Raw genomic sequence first — 12,757 nt, 5'->3', positions numbered from 1 at the left:
TCTCTTGATGTCTCTACAACATTTGATGCCAGAACTTCACCAATAATAGCTGCAGCCAGAGGCTACATGGGGAAGCTAGATGGTTGGGTTCTAGGCTGTAGCCTCTGCTAAGGAGATGAGTCTAGAAAAATAGTGGATGGAGGGAGAGAGGTTATAGGGTAAGAAAAAAAAAACTAAAACAAGCTAGGATCCAAGAGGACATGAGAAATCATCATGGAGCTGACAAAGGTATTCTAGAACTCACAATGACCCTAAAGCTATTTGATTGTCCTTTGTTTAATAATAGCTAACACTATTATTAGTGTTAATACTATGTGTCAGGCATTGTGCTAGGTGCTTTGCAAATCTTATTTCATATGATTATCACAACAACTCTGAAAGTAGGTGCTCTTATTATTTCTATTTTATAGATAAGTGTTTGTTTTAAACATACTCCATACACATGAAGCCACGGTCTCTTTATGACTCCTAGAGCAGCAGCTGACACTCAATTCTTTAGCTAAATTCAATCGACACTTTTTATGCTACTACTCCATCCAAGACACTGTGCTAGGGTCTGAGGAAACAAAAACAAGACAAAAATCTTTCCTGTCCTCAAGGAGTTTACAATCTACTGGAATAATACCATATTTTATAGATAGCCAGATACATAGCAATTTTTGGAGGAAGAGAGCACTAAGAATGAGAGGGAATGCTAAAATGATTCTTATCGGAGGTAGTATCTGAGCTGACCCTTGAAGAAAACTGAAGATTTCACTGTTGGAGGCAGAGGTAAAGAGGGAGTGAATTCCAAGCACTGGGACAGCCTGTGTGAAGTCACAGAGGCAGGGCATGGAATGTTGAATGTTGAATTCTATAAACAACAAGGCCACTTGGGCTGGAATGTAGAAAGCAGCAGAGGCAGAAATGTGAAATAAGGCCAGGAAGGTAGGTGGACGTCAGATTGTAGAGGGCAAAAGAGTTTGGTATTTTATTTCAGAGACAATAGGAACTCACAGTTCTTGAGTAGGGGAGTGATATTTCCCTTAGCAAGATTATTTTGATGGCAATGTGGAGGATGTAGTGAAGAGAGGAGAACCCAGAAGCAGGAAGACCAACTATGAGAATAGTCCAAGTGAGAAGGGAGAGCCTGCTCTAGAGTAGACATTGCACAAGTAGAGAAAAGGATATAGGGATGAAAGACATAGAATTGGCAAGATTTTACAACTAATTCGATATTAGGGTGAAGGAGAGAGAAGAGTGAATGATGGGTCTCAAGCTGTAAACTTGAGTGACTGGAAAAGATGGTGTAGCTACTGCTAGGGAGGTGTGTCTGGAATAATGGGGGATGGAGGAAAGTTGTAGGGTGAGAGAAAAATCAAACCAGGATCCAAGAGGACATGAGAAATCATCATGGACCTGACAAAGAAGAGTGGTCTCCTAAATTCTAAACAGAAATAGAGAAATTCTCAGGAGGGGACAGGGAATTAGGAGGGAAAAATGGTCTTTGTTTTGGACATACTCCATTTCAGGGGCTTATGGGTAGATCTAGTTAGCTGTCAATTGGGAGTCTGGGACCAGATTTGATGAAAGACTAGGGCTGGGTATTCTACAGGTTTTGGAGTTATCTGTGTTGTAATGATCACTGAGCCCTTGAAAATATTCTATACATGGCTTTTGTGGGAAAAGATTGTAGGAGAATGAGTGGGAGAAAAAAAAAAGGACTTGAGAAGAATACTGTAGAAGGAGAAGAAAATCATGTCAGTGACCTGAAGAGGTTTAGACTAACTAGTGAAGCAGGTCAGAGGAAGGAAATTAAGGGAGAGGAAATTAAAGAATGTTTGAAGGACACCAATCTTCAGGTCCAGATACTAGTCTAGATTCTCTTTCTGGACTGAAAGATAAGAAAGTTCAAAGACAATTAAGAAAGATATAAAATAATTAAGGAGAATCAAGGAAGATTGGGGAGTAGAACTTGAAGACAGACTCTAGAAGAAAAATAAGATAGTTGTCAAGACAAGGCAAGTTAAGTATGGAAAAGTAAGTAGAATAACTAGGAGCAAAGCAAATTGATACCATGGATTGGTAGGTGTGGCAAATGGTAAAAAAAAAATAAATAAAAGATGGGAAATTGGTACAAGGCTGAAGGGAAGGTGAATGTGATTAGGGAAATTGGAAACTAAGGAAAATAAGTTGAGTGAGTTTGTAAGGTTATTAACAGATGATAATTGGCTATAGAAATCAACCAGTTGTTTAGAATTGAGGTGCAAACATCCTTGTGTATTTATTTGGGAGGTAATGGGGGTTGCCCAGGGTCACACAACTAGTAAGTATTCAAGATTGGATTTGAACTCAGGTTCTCCTGACTTCAGGGCTGTTGCTGTATCCACTGCACTGCCTAGCTACCTAATAAGATCTGCCCACTGCAAATCCCAAATATTACAGACAGTAGGGGAAATTATTCAATGATTTTCATCTAGCATGTGATCTTTGTATGTCTGCCACAACAGTTGGTTGTTATCTGTGATCCAAGTGTAGGCTGATCTCCCCTCTGGAGAGAAGGTTTAGGGATTTGAAGAATGCCTCTCCTCATTCCACACTGCTACAGACAGGAAACAGAAGTGAGGGCTTCAATAGTGGCCAAAAAAAGAGGGGGACCTAAGTTGGAGAAGGGGAGACCTGACTGACCTAGGTGTTAGAGAACAGAAGAGTACTACACAAGGTAGAAAGGAAAGGGGCAGCTGCACAATCATAGTCTAAAAACTCATTACAGACTCTTAATGAAGAGGAGAGGATAGAAGCTATTTATGTCCAATAAAGGCCAGAAGAAGACATTAGCAATGGTTGATTATTTCCTGTTTAGGGATACCAAGGCTTGTTGACTTGATAACAACAATAGAGAGGTTTGTTGACTTCCTGGTTGGTGCATGTATTCAATACGAAACCAAGAACCTGTCAAGATTGTGAAAATGGATGACAGCTGCCAACTTCTGGTGATTCTCATGGGAACAAATGACACTTGTGGAAGGAACCTAAAACACATTGCCAACAATTATGAAGTATTGGTCAGGAATTAGAAGACCATGGAGACATGATTTGTGTTTTTCTTGCTGTTGTCAGCTGAAGACAAGGTATTCAGAAGAGAAAATTTAATTTGGGAAGTGAACAGCTGGCTAAGAAGGCTGTTTTGAAAATGGGAGCTGGATTTCTGAACCATAGCTTAAAATGTAGGGATGATAGATTACTGGCCTGAGATGGAGTGCATTTAACAAAGTCTAGTAAGAATGTACTTCTCAGACTATTTGTAAACCCAATCAAAAGGGCTTTGAATTAAAAAGGCTAGGGCAGGGACAATAACCTTAAATTAGATCCCATAGAGAATGGGTATAAAGAAAGAAGAAGAATAGCAAACAAGACAACAGAAGTTCAAAGGAGATGAAATCCCCACACCCATGATCTTAAATGTCTATACCCAGATTCTCATAGTTTAGGTAACAAAAAAGAAGAAACCAGAGGTCCCAATACAAGGAAGTAAAGTTGACTTTTTAGGTATCACCAAGATGATGGGATGAAACCTATGACTGTGCCATAGCTCTAGATGGGTATACATTATTCAAAATAAGCATGACAGGTAAAAGGGAATAGGGGCAGTACTGTACAATAAGAAAGTATACCCACATGAAGAAATTCAGGAATGAGAGTGGAGGAAAATGAGAGAGAGAAAAGTTGTGAAGACCAACTGAAAGAAATAAAAGTGACTTGTCACAGACCACCAGAATATAGACCACCTGGATAGAAAGAGTAAACAGGTAAGGAATTTGGGAAATAAATCATAAAACTGGCGTAGAAGCCTGTTATAGTAGTTCGGGGGGGGGATTCAATTATCTAGATATCTGCTAGGATCATCTCTCTGATAAACACAGAACAGCCAATAACTTCGTGTTTGCCTCAGAGATTTTTCATACTTCAAAAAAGGTAGAGGAACAAATAAGATGAATTCATTCTGGATCTGATTCTCATTAAAGAAAAGCACCCAGTGGTTGGAGTGGAAATGATGGAACCCCAGAGGGAAGAGAGCACTCAGTGACTTAGATAAAGTCATCAATGGCATGCAAATCAAACTTGTAGATGACACCAATCTGGAAGGAATGCTAACAATGGATGACAGATACAGTATTGAAAAATATGTGCACAAGCAAGAACATCAGGCTGAATCAAATAAGATAAAATTCAATGAGAATAAATGTAAAGTCTTTTACTTTGGTACAAAACATCAATTTCACAGGTATAAGATGAGGGAAGTGTGGCTAGAAGGCAGGGAAGATGATAGTAGAAGTGTACAGGGCTCGTCAGGAAGATGTCCTTTACTCAGGAGAAAGATTTGCATGTACTCTCTCCTCATTTCTGTCTCAAAGAAAGCCCCTCTTCCTTTAAGACATAACTCAAGCAACATCTTTTACATGAAGTTTTTCCTGATTCTTGCAACTGCTTGCACCCTCCTTCCCAAACCACCTTGTATTGAACTACTTTGTTTTTATTCTCTTTATGTTATATATCCCTATCATATGTTGTATATGTGTATAAACCAACATATACTTATATACGAGCTTGTTGTCTATCCTTCCTTTCCCCCACCATTAGAATGTAAAACTCTGTGAGAGTAGGGATGGTTTTATTCAATTGCATTTGTATCCCCAGTGCCCAGCAAAGTGCCTGGCATATAGGAAGTGCCTTAATAAATGCTTGTTGAGTGACTGAAAATAAGATGTAATAGAAGAATGAATGAGAGATGTTAGATAGGAGAATTAGTACCACTTCATACTTCAGAGGATCCATCAGTGGGGTACTCCCTTCACCACTGCAGATCACATCTAATCCATGTCCTCTCTCTTGTGCAATGAACTGTACTGGATTTGGAAAGAGAAGTCCTGGGTCTGAATCCCAGCTCTGACACTTGATGGCTCTTGGACCTTAAGCAAATCACTTAATCTCTCTAGAGCTTTAGTTCCCTCCAGGGCTATTCTGTAGCCAGTTCTAACCTACTTGTAAGAGCTGATAGTTACTTTTTCAGGGTGAGCATTCACACCTCCAAAACTGACAATATTGTTTTGTTAATTGTCTGGACTTAAGAAAATGTTAATATTGTAGATTAAACTTAAAAGCGTGTCAGTGCATTTGCTCCCTCCTCTCCTCCTTGTTAAACATTTACTAGCACATGCCTGCATGACTCTATAAATACTGCTGGACCTCATCAGGACTGCAGTAGAAGGCTCAGAGAATGAAACTATCAGACTGGAAGCTAACAACAACAAACAACTGGCATTTTAATAGCACTTTAAGGTTGGCAAAGTGCTTTACGTTCCTTATCTCATTTGAGCTTCACCACAATCTTAGTTCTCTTATCTGTAAACATGAAGAGGATTGGACTAGGTGACCTCAAAGGTCTCATCTGGTTCTCAATCTATGATGGAGAATGTTGTGTCTTCCTGTGAGATTGGCTCATGTCTTTCTGTAAATCCAGAGGGGAAGATTCCTTCTTCAAACTGGCAGCCTTCGTCTGGATCCTATAATGTTTCATAGATAACAAGGTGGCAAAGGGGTGGTCCATCTGTCATCCCTCACAGGATCATAAGCTCTAGTGTTGAAAGTAACAAAGATTATCTTGGCTAACCCTGTGACTTTACAGTTAAGGCCCGGAGGCATTTCAATGACTTTCCTAGCTTTATAAGTAGTACATATCAGAGATAGCATTTGAACCAAGGTCTTCTGACCCAGAATCAAAATCCTCACTGTTCTTTCCCTGTGTTATGCCTCCTACTCATTTTCACTATCTTCTTGCAGTGCCATTTCCCCTTGATGATGGCCATTTGCCTTTCAAATGTGCTTCAAATCACCTGTAATTCTGAATAATTTGTCTTCTTTGCCACAGGTTAAAGACAGCTGTTTAGATTGGGGTAGTGTTGTGAGGCTGCTGAGAAGGAAGGGGTGAATGTGGTGGTGGTTGAGAAGGAAGTAAGGAGGAGGAGACTGGTCCTTGGAATCTCAATAATGTACTATGTAGGCTGAGGAATGCCATCAGCCTCGGACCAATCCTCCTCCAGCTGGGTGTTGTAGCATTAGAAATTGGAGGCCAGAAGAATTCTCCCTTCCTCGGCCCCAAACTTGCTCACTATTATTGGATAATAGAAGTAGAGTTGGAAGGGAACCTAGATAGTCTATAGGACATCACCCCTTATTTTACAGATAGGGAAACTGAGATCCAGAAAACTGAAGGGACTTTCCCAAGGTCACCAGGATATAAATCCAGATAAACAGGCAGTTTGGTAGAGGAGAAAGAATAAAAAACCTGAAATATGAGGCATTATGCAGTAGGGGGAAAATGTAAGATTTGGAGTGAGAGGACCTGGGTTTGAATTCTGACTCTACTGGTTACCTGCATGACTTTTATTTAGTAAGTCATTTGACCTCCCTTGGCTTCATTTCCTCCCCTATAAAATTAAGGAGTTTGACCAGATGATCTTTAAGGTCTCTTTGAGCTCGAAATCAGTGATTCTGTGAATAGGGTATGCATCTCAGCTCTTCTTACTGGCTTGGTTCCTTGGGCAAGTTGTATTGGATCTCCAGCTAGCCAGAGAGGATTTTCTTTCCTGGGAGTTACAAGGGAAGAGAACAAGCTTGTTGACTCCATGGCAATATCAGATTGATGTGCCCCAACTCCACTCATTTGTCCTTCCTCACCCTTAATCTGAAAATATGAAATGACAGCAAGAATTCTTAACTCCAAAGACCAGAATAAAAACCAGAACAAGGCTCTTCAGCACATTCCCATGCTTCATTATTCAATATTGCCTACCAAATGGTACAGTGGAAACATGCTTTTTCTTCCTGATTCAACAAATTCAAGTGGCCCCCTGTTGCCTCTAGGATCAAATGCAAGATGCTCTGTTTGACATTCAAAGCTATGCATAATCTAGCCCCCTCCTACCTTTCCAGTCTTCTCATACCTTACTCCCTGAAACTCAGTCCAGTGACACCGACCTCCTGGCAGTTCCACGAACAAGACACTTCATCTCTCAGCTCCTGGAATGCTCTCTGGCTGATGCCTGGAATGTTCCTCCTCCTCCACTGTGAGTATTGACTTCTCTGGCTTCTTTTATTATTATTTTTTAAAAAGTGTTATTAATTAATTTAGTTTTAATTTTCAACATTTACTTTTATAAGATTTTGAGTCCTAATTTTTTCCTTCTCCCTCCTTGCTTCCCAAGATAGCATGCAATCTGATATAGGCTATATATGCATAAACATGTTAAACATATTTCCATATTAGTCATGTTGTGGAAAAAGAATAAGAACAAAAGGGAAAAACCATAAGAAAGAAAAAAAAACAAATAAAAAAGAGAAAATAGTATGCTTCGATCTGCATTCAGACTCCATAGTTCTTTCTCTGGATGTGGCTGGCATTTTCCATCATGAGTCTTTTGGAATTGTCTTAGATCACTGTGTTGCTGAGAAGAGCTAAGTCTATCAAAGTTGGTCATCACCCAATGTTACTATTACTTGTACAATGCTCTCCTGGTTCTGCTCACTTTACTCAGCATCAGTTCACATAAGTCTTTCCAGGATTTTCTGAAATCTGCCTGCTTTATCATTTCTTATGGAACAATAGTATTCCATTACATTCGTATACCATAACTTGTTTAGTGATTCCTCAATTGATGGGCATCCTCTCAATTTCCAATTCTTTGCCACCATAAAAAGGGCTGATATAAATATTTTTATACATGTGGGTCCTTTTCCCTTTTTTATGATCTCTTTGGGGTACAGACCTAGTAATGGTAGTGGTATTGCTGGATCCAAGGGTATGCAAAGGTTTATAGTCCTTTGGGCATAGTTCCAAATTGCTCTCCAGAATGGTTGGTTCAGTTCACAACTCCACCAACAATGCATTAATATTCCAATTTTCCTGCATCTTCTTTAATATTTATAATTTTCCTCTTTTGCCAAGTTAGCCAATCTGATAGGTGTGATGTGATGCCTCAGAGTCATTTTGATTTGCATTTCTGTAATTAATAGTGATTTAAAACATTTTCCCTATGACTACAGATAGTTTTAATTTCTTCATCTGAAAACCACCTGTTCATATCCTTTGACCATTTATCAATTGGTGAATGACTTATATTCTTATAAATTTGACTCAGTTCTCTATATATTTGAGAAATGAGGCCTTTATCAGAGACACTGACTGTAAAAACTTATTCCTCAGCTTTCTGCTTCCCTTCTAATCTTGGTTGCATTGGCTTTGTTTGTACAAAAACTTTTTAATCTAATGTAATCAAAATTATCCTTTTTGCATTTTATAATGTTCTCTATCTTTTGTTTAGTCAGAAATTCCTCTGTTTTCCATAGATCTGACAGGTAAACTATTCTTTGCTCACCTAATTTACTTATGTCTAAATCATGTACCCATTTTGACCTTATCTTGGTATGTGGTGTAAGGTGTTGGTCTATGTTTGGCTTGCTTTAAATCCCAAGTAAAATCCTACCTTTTATAGGAAGCCTCCCCTAACCCCCTCAATTCTAGTGCATTCCCTCTGTTAATTGTTTCCTATTTATCTTGTATATTTTTTTGTTCTCATGAAGTCAATCTTCAGCTTTCTTAGGGGTGATGTTCCTAGAAAATGGCATGAAAGTAAAAAATGCAAATGTCAATACATTGAGCCTATGGGAAATAGGGGGTTAGGTTCCTGTGACCACCAAAAACTATAATCTTATACTAGAGATTGCTGAAAATACACTTTTCTATATATAATTCTTTATAACAAAACATTAATTTTGATAATAAACACTTTTCCTAACTCAGTAACTGTGAAATAAAATTGGTAACATGCACAACATTTTTTTTTGCTAGTAATTCCGTAGAATTTTATGTTAACATTGCAATTTAAAAAAAACACTGATTTCAAACAATATTCATCTTTCATAACACATGAAATTTATAGGACTCATAAATATTATACAGCAAATACAATTCTTAACATTTTTTACTATGAATCCTACTTCTCACTGTGTAAGATGGCAGTATGAGGGCATTATACTATTTTCTATACTGCTATAAACCTTTTTACCTTGGCTGCCCTCTGAAAACTGAGGGAGAGGCTGCTAGGATGGATGGTAGACACCAAAGCACTTTACCAAGCACATAATTGCAACACAACACTTGAGTTTTAAAGGCAAACAATGAAAATATGCAAAGAATTTACAAGGAGCTCTTACTCTACACCAGTAGACCCCAGTGAAGGGCCTAGCAAGATAGCAGCCACTTTACAAGCTCCTGTGCTACTGTGCCTAGCTGTGAGTCTATGGGGCTGCCAACAGGAAAGTGAAAATGAGGTTGCTAATAAAATTATGTGAATGTTTGAAGTTGAGAAAGTTAAAAGTGAAAACACTGAGGATTGACTGTATTTGTTTGCATGTTGTTTCCCCCATTAGGTTGTAAGCTTTTTTAGGGCAGGAACTGTCTTTTGTTGCTTTTTGTCTCTCCAATGCTTAGCAGAGTGTCTGGGACATAGTAGATGCTTAATAAATGGTTATGGATTGATTGTTTCCACTAACTATCTAATTATATATGTAGATATCACACCTATATGCATGTGTATATGTGTATATATTTACATATATGCATATGTATATGTATGTATGTGTGTATACCTATAAACATATACAAAGCTTTAGGTCCCTGGGCCTCAGTATCCTCAGTTGTAAAATGAGAGGGTTAGAGTAAATGATCTCTAAAGTCCTCTCTAAATAACCCATGTTCTGCAGTGGAAAGAGCATTTGGCTTGAAGTCAGAAGATCTGAGTGCAAAGCTACTCCTATATACTTACTAGCTATGTGACCCTGGGCAAGTCACTGAACTACTACCTGCCTCAGTTTCCTCATATATAAAGTGAGTATAATAATAGTACCTACTTCCCAGGGTTGTCATGAGGATAAAATGAGATAATATATGTAAGGCAGTTTGCAAAATTTAAAGTGCTATATAAATGCCATCTATCATCATCATCATCCATAAGTATCCTCCCTCTTCTCCTCCTCCAAGGAAGGCAGAGACTAAACACTTTCGTAGGCCTTTCTGGATGAAAACAAGTACAGGCCACCAGAGAAGGTTAAATGTCAGTGACTTACTATATAGCACTAAATCTATAAACCAATTATGGTAGCATCATCATTTTGAATTATATTGGTATTGCTCAGCCATTAGCATTGAATACCCTTCCAATTATTTAAGTTCTTTATGTCTTGAAATAGTATTTTAAAAAATTGTGTTTATGCAAATCTTGACTGCATTTTGGTGGATTGACTGCTGTATATTTTATGCATTTTGTGATTATTTTGAATGTCACTTCCTATTCCATTATTTCCTCTCAGATTTTATTAATACTATAAAGAAATGGTGTTGATTTTCGTGGCTTTATTTTGCATCCTTCTACTTTTTTAAAGTGATTTACTATCCTGATTAGTTTCTTTGCTAATTCTCTGGGGTTTTCTACATAAAACAGTATTTTGTCAGCAAATAGGTTTTATTTAATTTTATCTTTACCTATGTTTATGCCTTTAATTTGTCTCTGGCCTTATTGCTATCACTAACATTTCTAGATCTACATCCAACAACTAAAGGATGTTCTTTATTTGACGGCTTCTATTGTTTTGTATTGCAAATAATGCTAACTTTTAATTTGGGGTGCATCCTTTTAAATCATATCAATGTTGTTGTACTGTCAAGATAGCTAAGAACTCCTCAGCTCTGGTCCCAGGAAAACCGAGAGAGAGAGAGAGAGAGAGAGAGAGAGAGAGAGAGAGAGAGAGAGAGAGAGAGAGAGGAGAGAGAGAGAGGAGGCAGGCACTGGCTCCTTATTACCCATTGAGTAAAACTTAAGCTCTTTGCCTTACATTCAAGGCTATCCACAATCTGGTGCCAGCTCACCGTTCCTCAGCATCCATATTACTTCCCCTCATGCACTGTATATACCAGTCAAATTGTACCACTCTTTCTCCCCGACCCTCCCCAAACACTCTGTCTTGTCTGTCCTACCTTAGTGTCTTTGTTCACGTTGTTCCATAGGCCTAGAGTATCTTCCCTCTCTGTTTTGTTTTGCTGAATTTTTTCCATTCTTTCAAGATCCACTCAAATTCCACCTCCTCCATGAAATGTTCCATGACTCTTACTGCCCCCCCCACCAAACTACAAGTTGGTAATGATTTCTCCTCTTTGACTTCATGCAGTCTTTGTTTACCACTCTCTCGTAATATTCTGCAGGGTGTCCTGAAAGTCTTGGAGCAGTGTAAAGCTAATAGTTTATAAGCTATTTTTTAAGCTTAGTAGTTATCTGTAAGAGCCTCTCTTGCTTTCAAATTGAACCTTTTCCTTTCAACTTTATTTCTTATTACTTTCTTCTACATACTCTACATTCCAGGCAAACTGTACTCCCAGCTGACCCTGATCTTGCCCTGATCTCTTTCATGTCTGCTTAGTGGCAGAGGATGTCCCCCATGCCTGGACTTCACTTACTCTTCATCTCTAGCTATTGAAATCATTTTGTGCCTCCAAGACTTAGCTCAGGTATTTTCTTCTTGAATCTATTGCTGTTCCATCCAGCTGAAAGTGTTCTCTTCCCTCTCAAATTTATCTGGATCTCCTTTATGCCTAACATATCTGAGCTTTTATTTTACTTCTTTTGATGCATGTCTTATCCTCACAGCAGTTTCTTGGGGACAAGGACCATGATGTTTCTGATACTTGAGAGGCAGCATAACATAGTGGCCAGAGTTCTGGACCTGGAGTCAGGAAAAACTGGGTTCCAGTTCCACCTCCAGCCCTTATTAGCTGTGTGATCATAGGCAAAATATCAGTCCTCCCTGAATTTCAGTTTTCTCATCTATAAAATAGGGTTCATGATAATGCCACTTTGCAGGGTTGTTGGGAGACTCCACTGAGATAATCCATGTGAAATGTTTCTTAATCTTTAAAGCGCTAGGGCAGAGGTCAGCTAGTATTATCTTTTTTGAGCAAAGTGCCTTATATGCAATTAGGACGTAATAAATATTTGGTGAAATGTGGTACAGTGGCTCTAGAGGCAAAGAACCAGGGTTCAGATCCCACTCTGATGCTTACTTCTTGTGTGGCCTTGGGCAAGTCACTGAATATCTCCTGGCCTCAGTTTCCTTTTCTGTAACATGAAAGCATTGAATCGTAAAATAAAGGGCCTCTAAGGTCCTTTCCAGTCCTAGTTCTGTGAGCCTATGAGCACAGACTCAAGAAAAGCCTCCTTCCCTTTGTACATCCCACAGAGAGAGTTCTTATGATTTAATCATTACTTTTAATGTTTAAAATGTTGGCTCTTTTTACTGAAGCACTGTTTCTAGCTTTTCTGCCTTATGCTCTGTGTTTATATTGCTATGCAAATTATTCCTGGTAGAGAGTTTACAAATTTCACTTTCATTATTAATAGTGTTATGATTTCCCCCATTCCACTCTTATCTCTATTGCTGGTGTAATACATAATTAATGCTAACTACCCTTCACTGGTCTGAGTGCCAGGACACAGCAGGATATTTTTCTGTGTCTTCTCTCTCCTAATGACAGGAATTGGTATTTGGAGAGAATGAAATGACCATGTTTCTGTTTGTAGACCCTCTAGTCCTTTCACCAGAAGGACTCAGAGAGCTAGGTCTGTTCATTCTCTGGCCCATGTTTTAGCCACACATTCAAACCCCATCA

The 12,757-nt window shown here is 38.6% G+C and overlaps 1 long non-coding RNA gene across 1 annotated transcript in view; it reads left to right on the top strand.

Annotated features, from left to right (window-relative positions):
• The first annotated feature begins 863 nt into the window (after positions 1-863).
• Positions 864-12,757, top strand: part of LOC110211310 (uncharacterized) — a 30,047-nt gene continuing 18,153 nt past the window's right edge. The window contains exon 1 of the long non-coding RNA XR_013484363.1: positions 864-927. This is a non-coding gene — a long non-coding RNA (uncharacterized LOC110211310). The remainder of the gene's footprint in view (positions 928-12,757) is intronic.

The sequence above is a fragment of the Phascolarctos cinereus genome, unplaced genomic scaffold (assembly GCF_003287225.1).
Source record: "Phascolarctos cinereus isolate Bilbo 61053 unplaced genomic scaffold, phaCin_HiC Scaffold_2;HRSCAF=192, whole genome shotgun sequence".
NCBI classification, from domain to species: domain Eukaryota; kingdom Metazoa; phylum Chordata; class Mammalia; order Diprotodontia; family Phascolarctidae; genus Phascolarctos; species Phascolarctos cinereus.
The sequence above is the reverse complement of the archived record's forward strand: the minus strand, read 5'-3'. Positions and strand labels throughout refer to the sequence as shown.